This window comes from Mus musculus, chromosome 5 (assembly GCF_000001635.26).
Source record: "Mus musculus strain C57BL/6J chromosome 5, GRCm38.p6 C57BL/6J".
In the NCBI taxonomy this organism is placed as follows: Eukaryota; Metazoa; Chordata; class Mammalia; order Rodentia; family Muridae; genus Mus; species Mus musculus.
The window spans coordinates 146,795,669-146,818,223 of record NC_000071.6 but is presented as its reverse complement, the minus strand read 5'-3'; the positions used below and the strand labels follow the sequence as shown (position 1 = coordinate 146,818,223).

Here is a 22,555-nt window from a genome sequence, read left to right as displayed (position 1 = left end):
CCAGAGACTGCTGATCATCAGGGCCAGATGCAAATACTATCTGTCACCTTCCAAAAAAATGTCCCCATAGACCCCAAGATCCTTGGAGGGTCTCCAGTATAGGGCCTGTTACTTACATTCTGCACCTTGACATTCATACGTGACTGATGGTTCTAGGTCTTTCCTGCTCACGAGATCCAATTATAGACATAAGTGTGACTGTGAACTGTCAAACAAAACCTGTGAACGGTATTGAATGCTAACAGAAGGAGCTGATTCTGCCCCGATACAAGGTAGTGGCGATGACGTTTTGCTGTCCTTGATCGGGAAGGGAAAGTGCTTTTGCTGGTAGAGGAGAAAATGTAATAAAAGTGTTTCTAGATCATTTGCAGCAAACTGGGAGCCAGGGTGTCTCCTTGAGCATTCCACCCACAGCCACCACACTGAGAGAAACCCACAGGTATAAATATGCAGCCTCAGCTGGTGACCGACTTCCCAGTCTCCTACTGGCAAGTCCACTTAGCCAAACTCAGTGAAAGGCAATCCTATTGGTCAGCCTGTAGGGCTCAGCAGGGGGACAGGGATGGTGGTGGAGGAGGCAAGCCGAAGCCACCCATCATGCTGGCATGGGCCGGCCGTGGTACCTAACTGATAAAGGAAATAACACATGTTCTGATCTAGTGTCGAGGGAGCGCTCCTTTCTCAAGTGTACCGTTTGTGAATCGTGGCATTGGGGTAAGCTCTCTGGGCCACAGGATTCAGAGGTATACATCCCCTGGAGCAGGGACCATATGCAGGAGTGAGCAGTCTAAGATGTACAATCCTGGAAAGTTCTAGTGTCTTCTTTTGATTCCTCATCATTTCAGCAGTCTTGTTACTGGTAAGAGCTTTGACCAAGAAGGATGACTCTGCTTTTGTGCTCACGCATGACGCACGCTGGGGTATGCACTCCGGGGCACGCTCTTCCTGCTGGGGTATTGAGATGATGTGGATGTGTGGAGTGGAGATGTACATCTTTTCAGGCCAGGCTGGGGGATGTTGGGAGACGTTGTCAGGAATAAACAAAACCAAATACAATATTAGTACCTGTGAGTGATATTTATGGATGTCACACGCAAGGAATAAGTAAGCTGTACATAGACAAACTTCAAGAATTCAATCTACTGGCTGGTGAGATGGCTCTGCGGTTAAGAGCACTGACTACTCTTCTGAAGGTCCTGAGTTCAAATCCCAGCAACCACATGATGGCTCACAACCACTCGTAATGAGATCTGACGCCTCCTCTTCTGAAGACAGCTACAGAGTACTTATGTATAATAATAAATACATTTTTGGGCCTAAGTGAGCAGGGCTGACCGGGCCGACCGGAGTGAACAGAGGTCTTAAATTCAATTCCCAACAACCAGATGAAGGCTCACAAACATCTGTACAGCTACAGTGTGCACTTATATATATTAAAAAAAAATTCAATCTACCTTTTTTTTTTTTTTTCTGAACCAAACCTGCTCCACTGTTGTGTAGTATGCCAGTCAGTGAGGTAAGACTTGCAGGAGATTTCACTGATGTAAAAAAGTCACCTACTCATCAGACACCCACGGACCTAAGAAAAGGTTTGGTGATTCCCATTGGGTTAAGTTTCTGAAAAGACAGCTTAGACAACTGTCACTATCACCACACATATGTCAGAGGTGCGCCCCGGAGCACAGCTAATAGGCTATGTGATTCTAAAGTTGGTAGCTAGGGACTGGAGAGATGGCTCTGTGGTTAAGGGCATTGGCTGCTCTTTTAGAGGACTCTGGTTTGATTCCCAGCAGCCACCTGGCAACTAACAGCCATGTGTAACTCCAGCTTCTAGGCACCTGTCGCCCTCTTCTGGCTTCTGTGTGCACCTACATTCAAGGGCATTATTCCCCACTCCCTGCCCTGCCCCATACCCTCCCCCATAATTAAAAAAAAATAATAAAAAAATTAGATCTTGAGCACTCAGAAAGCTTATTTCGACATACATTTTTTTTCTTAAAATGTTTAACAGAGGATGTACGCCTTCCAAACTGAACAGGAATCCAAATCAGAGGGGAGACATGCCAGGAGGGGAAGGGCCTCTTGGAAGGTTGTATTTGAGAAAAATAATTATACACACTGACTGTCTCCCAACCTGGAAGAGCTTAATGAGAAACAGGACCTTTGAGTAACTACATAAAACTCCACCATATAGGAAGGAAATTTGAAACTGGATGGAAACCAGTTTGTATACAAAAGTTGAAACACAAATATAAAACTAAATAAAACTACACAATTTTGAGCTATATAAAACAAAGGATTTAGAAAACTCCTTTTTCTTAAGATTTTACTTTAAATTGTGTGTGTGTGTGTGTGTGTGTGCGTGCATGCAGCTATGAGCCTTTTGGTGGGAACTGGACTCATGACCTCTCCAAGAACAGTATATAAATTGCTGAACCATCTCTAAAAGAACCTATTTTGTTCAGTTATACCATAGCTTTAATGACTGTGGTGGTTCAAATAGGTATAGCATCTATAGTCTCAAGTATCTGAATGCCTGGCCCATAGGAAGTGGCACCATTAGAAGGTGTGTCCTTGTTGGAGGAAGTGTGTCACTGTAGGGACTGGCTTTGAAGTCTCCTGTGGTCAAGCTCAGTCCAGTGACACAGTCCCCTTCTGCTGCCTGCAGATAGAGATAAAGAACTCCCAGCTCCTTCTCCAGCATCGTATTTGCCTGCACGCTGCCATGCTTCCCGCCATGATGATAATGGACTGACCCTCTGAAACTGTAAACCAGCCATAATTAAATGTTGTCCTTTGCTGCGTTCATGCTGTCTGTCCCCAGCAATGAAACCCTAAGGCAACGACACAGACTTTTCTATGGATTCAGTCAAATCACTTGGTTCTACTTTGAACTTGTAAGTGCAGCGCAGCAGACCTTCAGTCAAACAACAGACTGCAGAGAAGGAGGCGTGGCATAATTAAACTGAGCTGGGGATGGAGGAGGAGAGGTGGGAAGCCCTGGAGATGCCACAATGCCCTCCCTCCCCTTATAGACAGATCCTCAGAAACCAAGTGGAGACCAGGAAGTGGGATTTGGAGATGGTGATGGAGTGCAGAGACGGAGGACTCAATGCTCTAGCCTCCTCTGGCTTCTCCTGCGAGTCTAATTCAATCTAGAGCACATTTACGTAATGTCATCATCATCGAAGAGAAGGCAAGACTGTCAGTCCTCACTGTCTGTTCTGAGATCCACACCCCTATGTTCCAGTTTCTGCCTCTCATGGCTCTTTTTTTGCTTCTGATTCTCATAAGTAGCCATCTCATTCCCACGTCTGGTTATAGCTTTGATATTTTCTCTTTGTATCAGAGCTGTTTTGTGTCATTATAATAAAACATCAGAGGTTGGGTATAGTAAAAGAAAAGAGAGATTAGTCAGGCCATGGTGGTGCACGCCTTTAATCCCAGCACTAAGGAGGCAGAGATAGGCAGAGCTCTGAGTTTGAGGTCAGCCTAGGCTACAGAGAGAATTCCACGACAGCCAGGGATACACAGAGAAACCCTGTTTCAAAAAATGAACAAACAAAAGGCAAAAACAAACAAACAAACAAACAAAACAAACAAAAGAAGGAGAGAAAGAAAAAGTTACAGCCAGGGATGCCCTTGAACTTCAAACTGTCTTGACTTTACTGATTTTGTTTAGGAATGCTTCATGTTGCAGCAGATGAAATGCAACTTATGTGGCTGGAGAGATGGCTCAGTGGTTAAGAGCACTGACTGCTCTTCCAGAGGCCCTGAGTTCAATTCCCAGCAACCACATGGTGGCTCAAAACCATCTGTAATGGGATCTGATGCCCTCTTCAGATGTGCCTGAAGAGAGAGACAGTATACTCACATTAAAAAAAAAAAAAATCTTAAAAAAGAAAAGAAAAGAAATACAACTTACTGTGTCATCTTGTTGGGAAAACCATCGAAATTATTGAAAAAAAAAAAAAAGACACAAAAGCAATTTTAAGGGAGCTGCAGTCAAGAGCATCCCAGTTCCCAGCAGCAGCGTCCACACAGCAGCGCCAACTGCCTGTAACTCCAGTTCAAGTGGGATCAGACTCCTTCTAAACTCTGTGGACTCCTGAACAAATGTGGCGCACATAAGTTCACACAGGTGCGCATGCATACGCATACACTCTCTCTCTCTCTCTCTCTCTCTCTCTCTCTCGTACACATTTCAAAAAGACAAAAGAAACTTAAAATGTATTGGTCTCATCTGCTTCATGTGAATATTGCTTGCTTATTTTCTGTGCTTGTGCAAATTGAGAGCTTATCTTCCAAGCCAATATAACATCTCTTCTCTACATTGTAAACTATGATTATGTTTATCAATGAACAATCCCAATAGTTGTAATAGCTGTGGTATTTGAATGCTTTTCCCAGGGGTAAGGCTTGAGGGTGATGGTAGAACACAGGGGCCACTGGAATATGTATGATTTCTTTCTCCATGCGTTGGCTTCCTTCATGGAATACTATGGATGTAGTTTGATTCTAAAAAAATATCTGTGAGGATTTTACTTGCTTGTACATATGTGCACTATATACATGCAGTACATTTGGAGGCCAGAAGAGGGCACTAAATTTCCTCCAACTGCACTTACAGATGGTTGTGAGACTCCACGTGGATGCTGGGAATTGAACTCAGGTCCTCTGGAAAAACAGTCAGTGCTCTTAACTATTGAGCCACCTCTCCAGCCCCGTTAATGATATTCTTTGGGTTTTGTTTTGTTTTGTTTTGTTTTGTTTTGTTTCGAGACAGGGTTTCTCTGTATAGCCCCGGCTGTCCTGGAACTCACTTTGTAGACCAGGCTGTCCTCGAACTCAGAAATCCACCTGCCTCTGCCTCCTGAGTGCTGGGATTAAAGGCGTGCGTCACCACCACTGCCTGGCTATTTATTTTTTTTTTTTTTGGTTTAATGATATTCTTTAAAGACTTAAGGGTACCACTAGACCCATTGTTTTGCTTACTTACTCCTTGGGGGAACAAATGCTAATAGTTTTTCCTGACTTTGTTTGAGAGAATCATAAAAGGGATGCTTCCCGCTTTAACCTCTGTGAATTTACAGGAAAGGTGCTGTGCTGGGGGATGAATTCAAAGAAAGCCACTAAGATGACTAATTCCTCAAAACAATCGCCTTGAGGGACCAGGAATGAGTCAGCCAGGGCAAAAGATAGCTAGAGGGATAATACTAAACAAAAATTTCTTACACAAAGGACCTGGTGAAGGCTCAGAGATGCACAAATCCGGTCCCAGGAGGCCTGCCGCACATTAGACAGACTCGCTCACTGAGCTACATGGCTGGCCTTATTATGTTTTCTCCTCCTCCTCCTCCTTGAAAAGACTTATTTTATGTATGTGAGTACACTGTAGCTATCTTCAGACACTCCAGAAGAGGGCATCAGATCCCATTACAGATGGTTGTGAGCCACCATGTGGGTGCTGAGAATTGAACTCAGGACCTCTGGAAGAACAGTTAGTGCTCTTAACCACTGAGCCATCTCTCCAGGCTCTTATTTTGTTTTGTAAGAAACAGTTTCACTCTGCAGCCTGGGCTGGCTTTGAACTAACTGCCTTTGTAGCCCAGGCTGGCCTCTAACTGTGATGATTTATAGTTATGTACACACAAGTGGCCTTGTGGAACTCCTTAGGAATGCTGATTGCACCCGTGTGCACTTAGCAAACAGGTACTGAGTTCAGGGAAGGCTAGGCTGAGCTAACAGAGACAGCTACAGGCTGGGAGAGTGGGGGTGGGCCTTTCTGTGTTCCGAGTACCTCTCAGCAGTGCTGGTCGGTGCAATTTTCTTCTCTTTCCGTTGATATGTTTTGAAATTGTGATTCATAATTGCATTCTCTTTGAAGAGCCATATTCCAGCGCTCCGTTCTTCTGTGCTTTTGTCAAAATTATTCTCTCAAATTGCCGAGTACGGGCTTTCCTGTTTCCTGCTGAACGTTTTGGGAGTCAGAAAATGTTACTCATACGTCGCAGACATATCCGAACTCTGGAAAGGAGCTACGCTGAGGTGCCCCTTGTCCTTGCTGATTCACAAATGGGCTACTGGGATGAAAGAAAATGGGGCATAAAATTAAAGTAATCTGTCAGCTTCAAAGTCATCCTTGTGGGAGTTCTGTACGAACTACGGTGCAGATGAGGTTGAATGGACGCTTTTAAGTTTCTTTCTATAATCTAAAAAGATGAGCATTAAAAAAGAATCCCTTGTCAGACGTGGTTGCACACGCAGCACACATGCAACCACAGTGTAGAGGGAAGAGGAAGAGAAGCTCAAGGCCCGCCTGGTTATTTGAGACTCAAAAGACCCAAAAACAAGCAGACAACCAACCAACCAACCAACCAACCTCATTTTCAGAAAACTGAACACTGTTGATCACGAAACCTCTCTCACCTCAGGCCTGGCTCCAACATAACCTCCATGGGTCTCTATTCATGATCCCCCAGCTTCTATCACACCAACTGCCAACAACTCCTAATCACCTTCTTTATCCTTCCTTCCTTCCTTCCTTCCTTCCTTCCTTTCTTTCTTTCTTTCTTTCTTTCTTTCTTTCTTTCTTTCTTTCTTTCTTTCTTTCTTTCTTTCTTTCTTTCTGGTTTTTTGAGACAGGGTTTCTCTGTGTAGCCCTGGCTGTCCTGGAACCCACTCTGTAGACCAGGCTGCCCTCGAACTCAGAAATCTGCCTGCCTCTGCCTCCCGAGTGCTGGGATTAAAGGCATGCGCCACCAATGCTGGGCTTTACCACCTGGTTTGTCATTCCAATATTTCTGAACAGGAGACAACAACTTCCATACCCATTTCAAGCAGCTAGTGTGTCGGGTGGCAATCAGCTCAAATCAGACTATGCTTTGCTGTGAAATTCTATAGTAAAGACTTGGCTTCTGTAATATACTCAAAGGCAAACCCTTTTAAAGGAACCTTGCAAAGTGACCTATCACCCAGAGCCCAGGGTAAACCCTGAATGTCATGACCTCCAGTCGCTTTTGCAAATTCTCTGCGTCATCATTTCTAGATGCATGATGACCACAACACCAGGTGTAACATAGAAGAACTTTTTTTTTTTTGTAGAAAAATTGGTTATCTAAATAATAGACCAGGAACTAAAAAGAGACAAACAGTATTTTTGATTACAAAGAGAAAAACGAACTTTGCTATGGACAGCACATGGCAGAAGAAAAAGAAATGTCAAACTCCAAGTTCATAGAAATAGTTAAAATAGAAATAGAAATCTCCCCAAAAGAACCTTAGGAAGCCTAAGGACACTAGGGGAGCCGGCAAAGTTACAGACATGGAATGTGCAAAACCAGGAAGTGCCAGTTGTGAAGGAAGATGAGCAGTTACTGTCATGAGCAAGCATAGAAAAGCAAAGTGAGGTGTGAGGTGGCTTAAAAGTCTCCTGTTAACAAATATCTGAAAATAATACCCTCTTTAGAAGTGACGTGAGAGGCTAGCCTTGCTCCTGATTGGAGAACACCCAGGTTTCTCTTCAGATCTTATCAGGAAATATTTGGACTGTCACCATGCTCATGAGGCAATGATTGGATGGCTAGAGTTGAAAATAATGTTGTTTGCTGTTTGTTTGTTTGTTTTGAGACAGGTTCTTATTCTGTAGCCCTGTCGGGTTGGAATCTGAAACCTAATTTGTAGACCAGGCTGACCTTAAACTCACAGAGAGGGGTGTGGCGCATGTTTTTAATCCCAGCACTCCAGAGGCAGAGGCGATTGGATCTCTGTGAGTTCGAGGTCCTGGTCTACAGAGTGAGTTTCAGGATAGCCAGGGATTTGTAGATATGCAGAGAGACCCTGTTTCAACAAAGTAAAACAACAAAGAGTTCAAAGCCATTCTTGACTATAGAGTAAGTTTGAGCCTAGCTCAGAATACAGAAAACCCTGACCTAAATAAATAACTTAGAAAGAACACCTTCCCGAAGGCTGCTCTGACCTGAATGTAAGTCTTCCACTTCTGACTCGAATGGACATCTTTACTTAGCACCCACGCATGGCTTCCTCCCTGTTAGCTTACAGGCGATTCTACTAGGCACCTCCTAAAGACCTAGCAACAGCTCACATCACCATCTGCTGTCACCAGCATATAAAAGGACTGCTAGCTACCCCAGCGCTCTCTCTCTCTCTCTCTCTCTCTCTCTCTCTCTCCTCACAAGTTCTCTCCCTCCCTTCCTCCCTCTCTTTCCTTCTCTGTGCCCCATCCTCTTCTCTGCCATTGTGGGTGGCTCTACTTCCATCTGTCTGCCTCTACCCTTTGTCCAGGCCTTCACTCCCCTCCCTTCCCCCAAATAAATCCCTTATACTAGATCTGTTGCATGGCATAATTTCTCAGGGGGGAGACCTTGGCATGGGCCTACCAGGTACTCCCTCGCTACATTATATGTCATAACACTCCCTTATGACAGAAAGTTCAGAAGGAATTAAACATTACTGGCTCTCTGCCAGGGTCTCTTCTGAGTACAGAGGAGGCAAAGAGATGTCACACTCAAGAGAGACATACAGGTGGCTCAGTGGGCAAAGATGTTTACTACCAAGGCCCTGGAGCTGAGTTCAACACCCAGGACTTAGAGCAGTGGAAAGAGAGACGGATTCCTACAAGTTGTCCTCTGACCTCCACGTGTGTGTCTCCACATATGCACACACAGGGAAAGGACGTAAATAGATAAATGATTTAAAAGAAAAAAAATTCTAACAGAGAATACAGACATGAGATAGTGGAAACAGGATACATGGGGCTGGAGAGATGCTCAGTGGTTAAGAGTGCTCAGGGTTTTCCAGGAAGCTGTAATCCCAGCGCTCGGGAGGCAGAGGCAGGAGGACCTTTGGGAGTTTGAGGCCAGCTTGGTCTACAGAGTGAGTTCCAGGACAGCCAGGGCTACACAGTGAAAGAGTACTTAGTGTTCCTGGCAGAGAAACCGGGTTCAGTTCCCAGAACCCACATGACAGCTCATAATTATCTATACCTCCAATTCCAGGTGACCTGGTGCTTCTTGCGACCTCCACGGGTTCCTGCATGCATGTGGTACACATATATACCCTCCAGGCACAAGCACATACACATAATATTAATACATATTCTTTGAAAAGATGACCCACCCTGCTATATACAGTAGTAATTGATGCATGAAAGGTAGAGAGAAGAAACACGGATGGTACACCCTATTTTCTCTGCAGAATATGTCCTCAGGACTTCTAACACCCCATCAGATCTTGGGGGAGTGAGAGAGATTTTCCAGGAGAAGAATGAAGAGCAACTGTAGCCTGATCTAATAATTCCTTGCCCAAGCCAGGACTCCGTGGAACGGAAACTACTGTAACGACAAGGAACAGCACTTGTAAACAGACGGTTCAACAGAGAACAATCCATGTGATCTCTCCTGACAGAAGGGGCAATTGTGGGCAGACACGGAGGCTAATGGAAGCACCCTAGAAGGCAGTGAACTTCCGGATGTTGGAGTGAGGCTGGAAGTGGGTGGGAAGAGAGATGGGGCTGCAGTCGGGGAGGCGTTGGCAATGGGGGTTGTGTTTCCTCAACAAGGAGCACCATGACCAGATCTGCAACTGGAGATGGTAACTGGGCAAGCACGTAGAGAAGGGACGGGAGGACCACAGACTAGAGGAGAGTGAGGTGAGGCAGTGGCTGGTGCAGCGAGAGTCACAGAGAGCTGCTCCCAAGCACTATGAAGGTGGGGCTTCGAAAGGAAAAGAACCCAATACGAGAGACCGGGCATCAGGAAGAGATAGGGCTGCGAAGTAAAAGGAAAGACGGACAATACCCAGGTCTCCGGCTTGGGTGTCTAGAGGCTTCTGTCCGGCTTCCCCCAAGGTGGTATAAAGGCCTCCGCTTTTTGGCAATTCTGAGAGTTTACAGGGAGGAAGAGGCAAGATGCTGAATCTTTCAGAAGGCAGGTGGCCAACTCAGAAGCTGACTCCCTAATCCAAAGCGTGAGCACTGATGCAAAAGAGGAGGTGAAGGTGCCTCTCGGGAACTCGAAGGTCTATTATCACAAAGCACGGATGGATGCAGGTAGGCAGGGCATCAGGCTCCCAGGCCTGGGCTGATGTTACTCACAAGCATATTTCATGCATCTCTTTTTCTGCACCTTTGCATCAAGACCCTGAAGGTGACAGGTGATCTCTAGGAAGAACTAAAAGGACATGAAAAGGGTTAGGGTGGGGGGACAGAAAAGGAGGATTTACAGCTGTGGGTCATAACCTTCCCAATGCTGTGACCCTTTAATACAGTTCCTCATGTGGTGACTCCCCCAATCATAAAATTATTTTCTTGCTATTTCATAACTGCAATTTTGCTACTGTTATGAATCATAATGTAAACATCTGTGTGCAGGATGTCCAATATGTGACACCCCCCCCCCCAAAGGGGGTTGGTCTGTATGTCAGCCAAAGCAGCCAAAGTGATGGATTCTTTGGGTCATTCTGGGTTGTTTTTTTTGTTTGTTTGTTTTTTTGTTTTTTTTTTTTTTTTTTTTTTTGGTTTTTTGAGACAGGGTTTCTCCGTGTAGCCCTGGCTGTCCTGGAACTCACTTTGTAGACCAGGCTGGCCTCGAACTCAGAAATCCGCCTGCCTCTGCCTCCCAAGTGCCGGGATTAAAGGCGTGCGCCACCACACCCGGCTTTTGGCATTCTGTCTTATCCCCTAAGTCCCAGGGAGACTTCTCTGGTGTTTTCTGATTGTTAATTTTTGTTGTGGCAACACATACGTAATGTAAATAGATAAAATGTTAGCTATTTGCAAATGTATGGTTCATTGGTTTTAGCTGGGGGTGGTGGCGCACACCTTTAATCCCAGCAATAGAGAGGCAGAGGCAGGCAGATCTCTGAGTTTGAGGCTAGCCTGGTCTACAGAGTGAGTTCCAGGAAGGCCAGGGCTACATAGAGAGACCTTATCTTAAAATTCAGTGGTTTTAAACGTACCTCATCATGTTTTGTAGCCATCACCCCTATAGCCACCAATGCCTCCCACAGGCCAGATGTTGAAGGCTGGGTCCCTACCCTGTGGTGTTCTTGGGAGGTGGTGGAAGCTTGAAGAGATGACAGCTAGTGGAAAAAAGTTAGGTTTCTGGGGGTGGGGGGTCCTCATTAGCTTTCTCCTTTCCAGAGGTTTATGGCCTGAAGACTGCTCCCCTACCAAGACTGCTCCCACCTAGATCAGCTAAATCTACCCTTGTTACACATCTGTAAACCATAAACCCTGCCTCCTTCTTAACAGTATGCGATACGACCCCTCCTTGTTTAGCTCTATTCAAAAACCCCACCTCTAAGTTCAATTCTATAATTAGCACCCTGAACTTCCCGGGAACTGGAGTTTCTCCATCTGGGAGCATAGGCCTCCCAATCCCAGCTTGCTCTGTATCTGTCTGTCTGTCTGTCTTGTCTGTCTGTCTCTTTTCTTCATTCCCTTGCCACCCCAGTCAGGTTCATCCCTAAACTACACTTTAGTTTTTGAGGCAGTGTCTGTCACTGAACCCAGAGCTCATTCTCCTGTCTCTACCTCCTCACCTCTGGGATTACATCCACCCGTGGTCTATGCCCTGCTTTAGCTCATGTGCTAGGGATGGAGTTCAGGTCCTCATTTTTGCCTAGCAAACACTTTATTAATTTGGTCACTTTTGGAGTTCCAGAAGTTTCTTTATTCTAAAAATTCAGGGTGGTTTTGTTGTTGTTGTTTGGCATTGCCTGAGTCTTGCAATATATTATAATCATGCAGTTCTTTTTTTCTTTTTCTGTAGAAGTGAAAGCGATACCCGTGTTTTACCACCGAGGACCCTGCTTGAACATCTGAGTCGTTCTCTGGGGGAAGCATGGCCTCTCAGAAGGCATCCTCAGTGGGCCGACCAGGGTCGGGGAAGGAGGTCCGTTGGGTGCTGATGTATAAATGTGAATGTGGAGGAGACAGCAAAGCCACAAGTCAGAGCCCCAGATTTGCAGTGCAGGCTCCTGACAGTTAAACCCTGATTCTGCAGATAGAGAATAAACCAAAATAAACCCAGCTTGCAGGGAGAAGTGAGCAGCATTGGAGGAAATGAGAGAGTTTGGGTTGGGGAAGTTAAACACAGTTCTCGAGACTTTCTCAGGGCTAGGGGGTTGCATTTCCCAGAGTTATTTGAGTTGAGCAAGATGAGGAACAAATTGGGAAGCAAAGGCCTGATATATGACCCTCAAACTGGAGAAGTCAGCAGGGAGGGGTACTGCCAGTGCTGGAGGAGGAGACAATTCATTTATTATGCTGCCTGCAACATAATAAACTGAATATATCAGACAAAAAAAATGAGACAGGGTTACTCAGTATAACCCTAGCTGTCCTGGAACTCGCTCTGTACACCAGGCTGGCCTCAAACGCAGAGATCCACCTGCCTCTGTCTCCCAAGTGCTGGGATTGAAGGTGTGCACCACCACTGCGGGGCATATATATCAGAACTATTTTACTCTTTTCCCTCCGTAGTGGTAGTGGTGATGGATCCAGGGCCTCCTACACGCTAGGCAAATGGGCTACCCTGGGTAACACCTTCAGGGCAGACTTTTGACCTCCTCTGGAGTTGGATATGCACTTTTATGAGTTTCAGTTCATTCAGTAACAACGATTTACTGAGTGTGTACTCTTCCCTGCCAGTGAACAAAAATACCACCCGACAGTTTCCCAGTTGTCATGGGTGTGACACCAGGCTCGGGCCAGGCCTCCTTGAGGAGGTGACATATAGGTTGGGATCTGAGGTTGAATGTCTCCCATGCTAAAAAGGAGGGAGGAAGTTCTAGGGAGGAAGGATGGCAAGTGAACACTCAGAGGCGCGACGAACCTTGCTGGTATCTGAGGAAAAATATGGAGGAAGGAGTGAGAGGAAGGGAGGATGGGGAGGCAGAAAGGGCAGCATCAGAAGTGGAGAGGGACAAGAAAGAGCAGCAGAGGGGAAAGAGAAGAGGAAGGGGAATGCTGTCAGTGTGTGATCACTGGATGGTTGACAAAGGAGACAGTATGTCCTCAAGGAACCCTGTCACACTAGAAACCACAAGATCGGCACTTGTCAAATTAATCTCAAATGGGGATGTTGCCAGAACTTTTCAGAAAATCCCAGGTGTGGTGTACTGCCCTTAAAATGTCTCTCTTCAACTGGATGGCACAGTTTTGAAGAAATCATGTGTCCCCCCTCCCCCTCCCCTCCCCCTCTCCTCTCCCCTCCCCTCCCCCACCCACTGTATAGAGCAGGCTCATAGAGATTCACCTGTCTTTGCCTCCTGAGTGCTGGGATTAAAGGCTCAGGAAAGAAGACCTGACTATCTCTCCTTTCTCAAAAACCACATTAAAGCTACCATGATGTTGTTCGTCAACTTGACCGGATCTAGAATCACCCAGGAGACAAGCTTCTGGACATATTTATGTGAAAAGTGGGGATTATGTTGGTTAGGTTGAGATGGAACGATTCAGCTTAAACGTGGAAGGCACCATTCCCCTGGCCCAAAGTCCTGAACCATAGAAGAAGGAAGGTGTCTGGGCATGAGGTACATTCACTGCTGCCCACTTCCTGACTGGGGACACAGCTCTCATGCCTAGAGTCTCCCACCATGAGGGACTGTATGTGAGTCAAAACAAACTCTGCCTTCCTTAAATCACCGGTTGCCTTTCTCCTCCCTCATAGCAACGAGACAATTAGTAGCTACTGTCAGAAAGTGACAGAGAGAAATGTTATTCAGATCCATGCTGCTGTGCCACCGGGCAGCCAGAGGGAGCCAAGGCTGAGCCTGCACAGTGCGATACATGCTCTCTCTTTTGTTCCCTGAAGGAAAAGAAAATGCGCCTCGTGAGAACCTTCAAAAAGGTATCTGCAGCTGGGCAGGGTGACACATGCCTTTGATCCCTGCCCACACTCAGGAGGCAGAGGCAGGTGGATCTCCTGTGAGTTTGGAGCCAGCCTGGTCTAGAGTTCCAGGATAGCCAGGGCTATGGAGTGAGAATCTTGTCTTGGGGGTATAGGGAGAGGCATCTGCGTCTCAACTGAGGGTCAGCTGCTTTTGAATGTGTTCTAAACCCCAGCTTTCTAGGAGGTTTGGAGACCTAACACAGAGTTGTATCACTGAATGCAGGAGTTATGAAAATTTTGACAATAAAAGTATTCTGAATATACAGCAACTAGAAATTAATTGAAAATCTAACCCACGTTGGGTCTAAGGTGTTCTGGAAGCAAGCATCTTGGTTGCATCACGTGACTTGTAGCCTTGGGTACAAACCTACAAAATCCAGACTTTGGGCTACAAATGCTGTCTGTCATGCCACCCCAACATCTCAGCTCTGGTTCTAGACTTTTCTAGACCTCAAACTGCAGTGTTTCTACTGCAAAGTGTTCTGCTCTTGCCCAAACATGGTTTAATTTGGGAAACCATAGGCTTTTGAATATTTCCCTACCATCATTCCTCAGTGTACAAGTATCAAATTAGTATAGCTTTGGGTTGTATGGTGTTAAAGTATTTGTTTTTTTTTTTCAAATTACTGTTTGAATTGCTAGCAGGAATTTCATAAAATTTTACTAAGGCTGTAGTTCAGCTGGTAGAGTGCGTGCCAAGCATTCATGAAACTCAGGGTAATGTTAGCCTTGAGGAGTAGAGCAGAAGATTCATAAGTTCAAGGTCAGCAAGGTGGCCAGCCTAGGAAACAGGAGACTCTGACTCAAGAAAAAAAAAAGTTGTTCGGTATAATTTGGTTTGGGTTTAGTTAGAACAGTTTTCAAATGGCCCCAGATACTCTTCTGCCATTTTGTACTATATGTTTAGGGGAAACTTCACCGCCTGCATTGACAAATATAAAATCAAAATATCACTGAGCAGCGGTGGCACACACTTTTAATCCCAGCACTTGGGAGGCACAGAGGCAGGCTGATCTCTGGGTTCAAGACTAGACTGGTCTACAGAGTAAGTTGCCAGACAGCCAATGCAACATGGAGAAACTCTGTCTTGAACCCCTCCCCGCCAAAAAATATATGTGTGTGTTATATGTGTAAAATGAAATAAAAATATATGTTCTGTATCCTACCATGTCAAACATTCAACCAAACTTTGTTTGATTTTAAATAGTTATTTATTTTGTGTATTTTGTGTGTTGTATGCATGTGTGTTGTACGCACACGCGTATTTGAAGGTTGTAAGGGAGTCAGGCCTCTTTTTATCATGTGGGTTCCAGAATCAAATTAGTAGCAATCAGTCTTAGTAACAAGCACTTTTACTCACTGAGCCATATCACTGGCCCAAGATTTACATATCACCAGCATCAGTTGTCCCAGTAGTGCCTTTTATTCTTGACTCTAAAACCAGAGCTATGGGGCCGAAGCTGCCAAGTTTTGCTGCTTGCTGGGACTAGAGCATGCCCCCTTGTTCTATTACTTCATCACCAGCTTTCTGTTTTCCAACTCCTTCACTGTCTAAGCTTGGGTTTCATGGAATCTGCTCTGTAGGCTGACCCTGAATGCAGAGATCTGAATGGCTCTGTCTCCTAGAATTAAAGGCATGTACCACCATTGCTGGGCCTAAGCTTTTCATAGAAATCAGGCTTCAAGATCCAGATCAAAATTTTGTGTCATCCTATGTCAATTTGATACATGATTATATCTCCTCTTTATGTCCAAATAAAAGTAATAATAAACTAACTACCCATTGTTCAGCTGCAAATACAAACAATAAGCTTAGCTGGGTGGGATCTCGCCCTGAGATCACTACTCCCTTAGTCTGTTTATCTCCTTGAACACAAGATTCAGCTCTTGTGTTCCTCCTGCCTCTTTATTACTCGAACCATATATTTTGTACTTTTTCTTTTTAAGCTTGCTATGCTTGATCAAAATACTCTTCATAAGATTGATCCAAAGGATAAAATCTAAACTTGGCTTCTTTGAGACTTCCTTTGTCAATACAATTAATCTGAATCTTTTCACTTTAGCCTCAGTCAGACTTTAAAGACAAGGGCAAAAAAGCAGCCATGTTTTTCACCAAAATATCACAAGAACGGTGTCTAGGTCACTACCATTCTCCTCCTTTGAAAACTCTTGAGCCAGACAGACCCCCGTCCAGTTCAAATCACCCTCAGCATCAATGTCTTTCATAGTCCTACTAGGATGGCCCAGTAAGTCCCACTTAAATCATTCCCCTGCTTCCCAAATCCAAAGTCCCAAATCCACATTCTTCCAAACAAAAACATGGTTGGGCCTAACACAGCAATACCCCACTCCTGGTACCAACTCCTATCTTAGTGAGGGTTTCCACTGCTCTGAAGAGACATCATAACCAAGGCAACTCTTATAAAGGACAACATTTAATTGGGGCTGGCTTACAAGTTCTGAGGTTCAGTTCATTACCACCATGAGGGAAGCATGGCAGTGTCCAGGCAGGCATGGTGCTGAAGGAGCTGAGCGTTCTACATCTTGATCCAAAGGCAAACCGGAGAAGACTATCTTCAGGCAGCTAGAAGGATGATCTCAGAGCCCAACCCTATAGTGACATACTTCCTCCAATAAGGCCACACCTGCTAATAGTGCCAGGCCCGTATTCAAACACCACAGTGGTTCATTATTGTTGTGGGGTAGTCATCAGAGAGGACTGCTTGAACATGGGTTTAAGCCAATAAAACGTCTGTTAGCTGCCTGACAACTACACTGGGTGTTCAGGATCGCAGTGTAGCCTTGAGTCTTTCTCAGGGCGAGGCTTTAAGCACCAAAACCATGTTTTGGGTTGACATACTTCAGTTAACAAGAACAGTTAGCTAGGAGCAGAACTACAGAAGTAAAAAAGCAAGGTTAGTACATTTAGAGACTTTCCTAGAACTGTGGACGTTGAGAGATTAAGTCTTTGTTTTTATTTTGGCAGGTGGTACTATATGCTGAATTTCTAGCCTGAATGGTACTTCCACCATGGAGACAGTTATGCCAAGGTCTGGGGTCCTGTTACATTTATCAATAAGTGTTTAGTTTTATCTTGTTTTAAACAGTCCTGACTATGTGGTTCTGGCTGTAGACCGGGCTGGCCTCGAACTCACAGAGATCCTCCTGCCTTTATCTCCCAAGTGCTAGGCCTAAAGGTGTGCACCACTACACTACACCACCACACCCAGCTACCATGCTGCTTTTTAGGCTCAGCCACTTGAGCTAATTCGTGAAGGGTGATTAATATGTTGTTATTCCCCGGGTCGCATGGATAGTTCTCAGGGCAGCTGGAAGGTACGTTTAATAAACAGCTTAAGCAGCCCTGCTCCGAGACCATCCAAATGATCGTGTGATCCTTACTGGTTGTCTGGTTGTCTAGCTGGCTTTTGACACAATTTTCTGTGTGGTGACAGGCCTGCTACTTTGATTTCTTCTCTGAAGCCTTTGCCATGTTTAATTTTAATGAGTGGTAATACTAAGAGCCCAACAATAGCATGAAAAACAAAGAAGCAATTTGTTTTTAGTTTGATGAGAACTAAAAACCTCACTCAGCATGGTTGGCCTGGAACTCACTTCGTAGACTAGACTAACCCTAGGGTTTTAGGGTAGGCCAGTGCTTCCACTGGTCACTCGTGGATAATGGCAGTCTCAGAGACACCTGTCTAAAGTGACATCACTGAGGGCCAAATTATCCCTTCTGTGTTTGTATTGTCCTCAGTTACTTTGTAACATGCCCTGTGGGACAGCTGTAGACAACCTACATTTCTTCTCACCCATGTTGAAGCATGTAATTTTCCATCTGTTGGGAGATCTCTAGCTTCCTCTCATCCTTTTTTCCCATCTTTAGAGAGATGGGGAAGCAGCCTCAGCTTGTGCCTCCTGCAGGAAGAGTTGGACATATGCTTTGGAGCTAACAATACTGTTCTCTATTCTCTGAGTTCCCTTTCCATAAAGCAATGTCTCCTGCAATGGAGTCTGACCTTCTCGGACATGTGTGTGTGTATCATATATATATAATTATATATGTGATACTTGTGTACGTGAGATCGTCTTTATTGCTAATAGGTGCAACCTCCTCCTCCACTTAATTGTCCCTTCCTCCCTGCATCAAGTGTCTCCAGTGGCCCAAAGCCCCTGCAGTGCTGAGGCTCAGCTGGCCTAGAGGCAGGGACCTGACCTGAGACCTGAGCTCCCTGCTAGATACTCTCTCTCCTCCTCATACCCTACCCTACTGTAATTCAAATCAGAAAGCAAGTCTTGAAGGGCGGCCCAGAACACCAGTAAATGCTATGTTAATCAGGAGTCAGATCTAATTCGAAGCTTAGGCCACAGGTAAGTCTGACAAGCAAAGTGGGCTGACCTTTGATACATGGTTCATAAAATTCCAGATCCTGAGCTCCAGCCACCGTTGGGCTCATATCTAGATCTAGATGGCAGATGCCAGAGTCCATTTTTTTTCCTCCTGACTTCTTTGCTGGAGGTTATTGTTGTTAGTTCTTCCTGGATGCGTATGTGTGCATGTGTGAATTTGTGTGCATGAATGTGTGTGTGAGTGTGTATGTGGTGTATGTATGTGTGTGCATGTATAGCTATCAGCTCTGACTTCACAACTGTGATGAAGGTATGTGGTCAGGTCATAGAAAGCTGCCTTCATAGAAGAACCTGGTGTAGAAGTTTTGCCCAGCCAGTTGAAACACCCAAAGCCGAGTTAGTGAGATGGCTCAGCAGATAAAGGCACTCGCTGTCAAGACTTAAAAAACCTGAGTTTAACCCCAAGAATCCACGTGGTATTAAAAAAAAAAAAGAACCAGCTATTGCAAGTTTGTTGCATGTGCATGCACACACACACACACACACGCACACGCACACGCACACGCACACGCACACGCACACGCACACGCAAGCGTGTGCGCGCGAGCTACTTCCAGAGCATACAGCAGGTTAGAGCAAGCTAAGACCTGTTCAGTTCCAGAGAGGACAGAATTGCTGAGCTTTGGATTAGGAAAAATAGACATGCTTTCTAATGATCTGTGTCATGCCATCTGGCTCTGGAAGAGTGGAGAGCTATAAGAGCAGCCTGGTGACTGAGGATACTGTCGGGTAAAAGATGGATACACTCTGGATGCTGCTGCCAAAACCAGCCCAATGGGAAGACACCTGGCCCAAGGAGGCACCTACACACACTCATTCATGAGCAGCTTCTGGGTATGGGTGGCCACAGGGAGTGTCAACAAGAGCAGCAAGACCAGAGGGTCCCCGCCCCCGCCCCGTTCTGTTGCTGTGCTGAAGCCTTCCTCTGGGTCTCCAACGGGACCCTCTATGTCTGTAGAACTAGGACCTATCTGACACAACAGCCCTGTGTAGAAGGCACTTAGGAGGAAGAGGGCGGGAGGTCAGAGCCCTCCTTTTAAGGCAGAGCGTTTCAGCTGTTCTAATAGCTGAGGTTTGACCAGCAGTTTTGCAGTGGTCAGGAGCATACAGGCGAGACCTAGTTGGGTATACAGCAGGAGCAGCAGGACCTCAAGGAAGAAGATGCAAGAGCACATTTAGAGGTGGTATCTCCCAGAAGTCACTGGGAGATTCACTTCTGGCTTTGTTGCTATCCACTATGGCTGATGAGGAGCAACGAGGAGTACCAGCGTCACCAAGGATGTTGGTACTGGCCCAGGACATCCTTTCTGGAGCCAGTAAAGTCTTCAGACTCCATGGAGAGCTACCCAGAGGGTATGAGGAAGATGAGGGGCAGGTTGGAGAAGAGGGAAACAAGTTTCCAGAGGTCAGAGATAAGGGGGTCAACTGGATGTGGTTAGGCGTCCTGCAGGCGAGCAGCAACAGCTCATTGCTGTGGATGGAACAGAACAGGCAGGCAGAAGCTAGAGAGCTCTCAGCGGGACCAACCAGAGGTAAAGGCACACATCTCCCGCACCCTCTTGTTGCCTTTGACGTCTTCATCACTCCCTGTGGTGGACTCAGCCGTCAGGAACATCTGCAGAAGATGTAGTGTCACAAACAGAAAAGAATCTAGACAATGTAGTCTAGACGCCGTTGTTGTGAAAGAGCTGCTGTCCCGTGGAGAGCACATTGCAGCCAGCTGCTTCTGTATTCTGCTCCGCATGACTGGAGTGGAGGTGGGGGATAGGGTGGGGTGTGAGGTGTGGGGTGAGGCATATGTATGGTGGGGTGTTTCTGGGTTCAGGGAAGAACCAGCAGGGACGAGGAGGCAATCCCTGCTGAGTACCAGGACAAGTAGCCTTCCCCTTGCAATCTGTGACAGAAACTTGATGGTGTTATCTATCTATCTATCTATCTATCTATCTATCTATCTATCTATCCGAATGAATGAAACCATTGTTTCAGTTTTAAGTAGAGGCTGATAAGCCTCTTCTTTTAGTTAAGTTGTGGTTGTTTTATTTTGTTGATGCTGGAGACTGAACCCAAGACCTCTTGCTAAATATATGCTCTTCCCCTGAACTACATCTTACCCTTCTAACCCCCTCTTTAAATCTGTGTTTAAATACCAACATGGGAGCTGCAGAGATGGCTCAATGGTTAAGAACACTGACTGCTCTACTAGAGGTCTTGCATTCAATTCCCAGCAACCACATGGTGGCTCATAACCATCTGTAATGGGATCAGATGCTCTCTTCTGGTGTGTCTGAAGACAGTGACAGGGTGAAATAAATACATACAAGTATTTAGACCTATGGACTACACTTTATCTGGAGCAGCCTATATAAGACCTACGTTTATTGTACAGATGCTCAACTTTATTTGCTGGATTAGTAGTGAGTGAGCTTTGAAAAGCCATTGCACTGGGAGTGTAACTCAGTGGTTTAACACTTGTCTAAGCCTAAATTAGGTCCTGGGTTCCATTCCTGTGGCGAGTTGAATATGCTTGGCCTATGGTAAGTGGCACTATGAGGAGGTGTGGCCTTCTTGGAGGTGGTGTGGCCCTGTGTAGGCGGGTTTTGAGGTCTCCTAGTGCTCAAGCTCCACCCAGTGTGGAGATTTCCCTCCAGGCTGTCTTCAGATGAAGATATAGAACTCTCAGCTCCTTCTCCAGCACCATGTCTGCTTGCATGCTGCCATGCTTTTTATCATGATGACAATGGACTGAACCTCTGAAAGTATAAGCCAGGCCCAATTAAATGTTGTCCTTTATAAGAATGTTGCCTTGGTCATGGTGTCTCTTCAGAGCAATGGAAACCCTAAGACAATTTCCAACATAGACTTGAGTTAGAACTATGGCTATTTTGATTGACATCTACTATCTGAACAGCTAGACCACATTATTAATGCAACCAAAGAGGTTGACTCATTGGGAGAGGTAGGGAGAGACGTCAGATTTCAGGGACAGAGCCTGTGCTGTGTGTGTATAGACCCAGGCCCTGCACTCACTAGGGGTGCAATGATGAATGCTATACTTCTTCAATTAGAAAACAAGCCTGGCATGATGGATCTCTGGGGTTATTGGAAGGTTTACGCTTAGAGCATTCAAAGGGTTCCCAGCATCCATCTGGTCTCACAACCTTCTACAACTCCAGTTCCAGGAGGATCTGATGCCTTCTTCTGGCCTCCGCGGACACTGTACGCATGTGAGCAAGCAAAACACCCATACACATAAAGTAAAAATAATAAAGCTTAAAAATGAAACCTTATCCAGCAGACTACCTAGCCTATGACAGGAATTCTGAGGCGGCACACTGACAGCTGGAGGGTTTTATTTGCTCAACATTTTAATTAATTACTCATTGGCTTTTGCTAATTTCTTTTTGACAATTTCATACATGTGCTGTTTATTCTCTTTTATTTATTTTTGAGGCCAGGTCTCCCTGCATAGATCTGGCTGATCTGTAGATTTGCTATTTAGTCCAGGCTGCCCTTGAACTCACAGAGACTCACCTTTCTCTGTTTCCTATGCTGGGATTGTAGGTGCATGTCACAATTCCCTGTGACTGGCTTTTCATTCATTTATTTTTTTGGGGACAAGGACTCAAGTGATCCAGGCTGGTCTTGAACTCATTAAATAGCTGAGGATGACCTTACCATAGTAGGATTAGCACTTCAGCTGAGGATATGAAACCTCAGAACACCTACACAAACACTTCGCCAACTAAGCCATATGTCCAGCTCCCATCCTTACCTTTAAAATATAGATGTTGTACGACCATGCTCTATGCTTGTGGAGTCTAGAGTGGCGAGCAACGCGACAAACATTGCATAGATCTGAACTGGTGTAAACCAGAGTCCAAGCCCCTGCCGTGGTATCTACAGAAAAGCGGGAGGCCTAGCCACTACGAAGGTAGATACCTGGAGAATAAGCAGCTGCCAGAATACTTAGCTGTATTCAGTGGGTGTTCCCCTCCCCCAACGCTTACAATGGAATTGCTATGGAAACAGTATTCATGTACCAGAAATCTGTTTCTCGACTAAATTTTGTTCAAATTCTCGGTCTTTTGAATGCTTTGGACTATGAAGTGAGGCTTATCAGATTTTAGAGCTTTCGTCGGAATTTAGGCCCCAAGTTCCACAGACCCGGTGTGGTGGGGAGTTGGGTGGAAGGCAGAAAAGGTCCTACCCTCAGATCACCAATCAAA

General features: G+C 45.5%; 1 long non-coding RNA gene across 1 annotated transcript; it reads right to left on the bottom strand.

The window, feature by feature from the left end:
• Positions 1–657: 657 nt before the first annotated feature.
• Positions 658–22,399, bottom strand: 1700041I07Rik. The gene is made up of 2 exons (XR_377208.4): positions 22,102–22,399; positions 658–1,007 (listed from the first exon to the last, which is right to left on the bottom strand). It is a non-coding gene; the product is annotated as an RIKEN cDNA 1700041I07 gene (long non-coding RNA).
• Between the last annotated feature and the right edge of the window lie 156 nt (positions 22,400–22,555).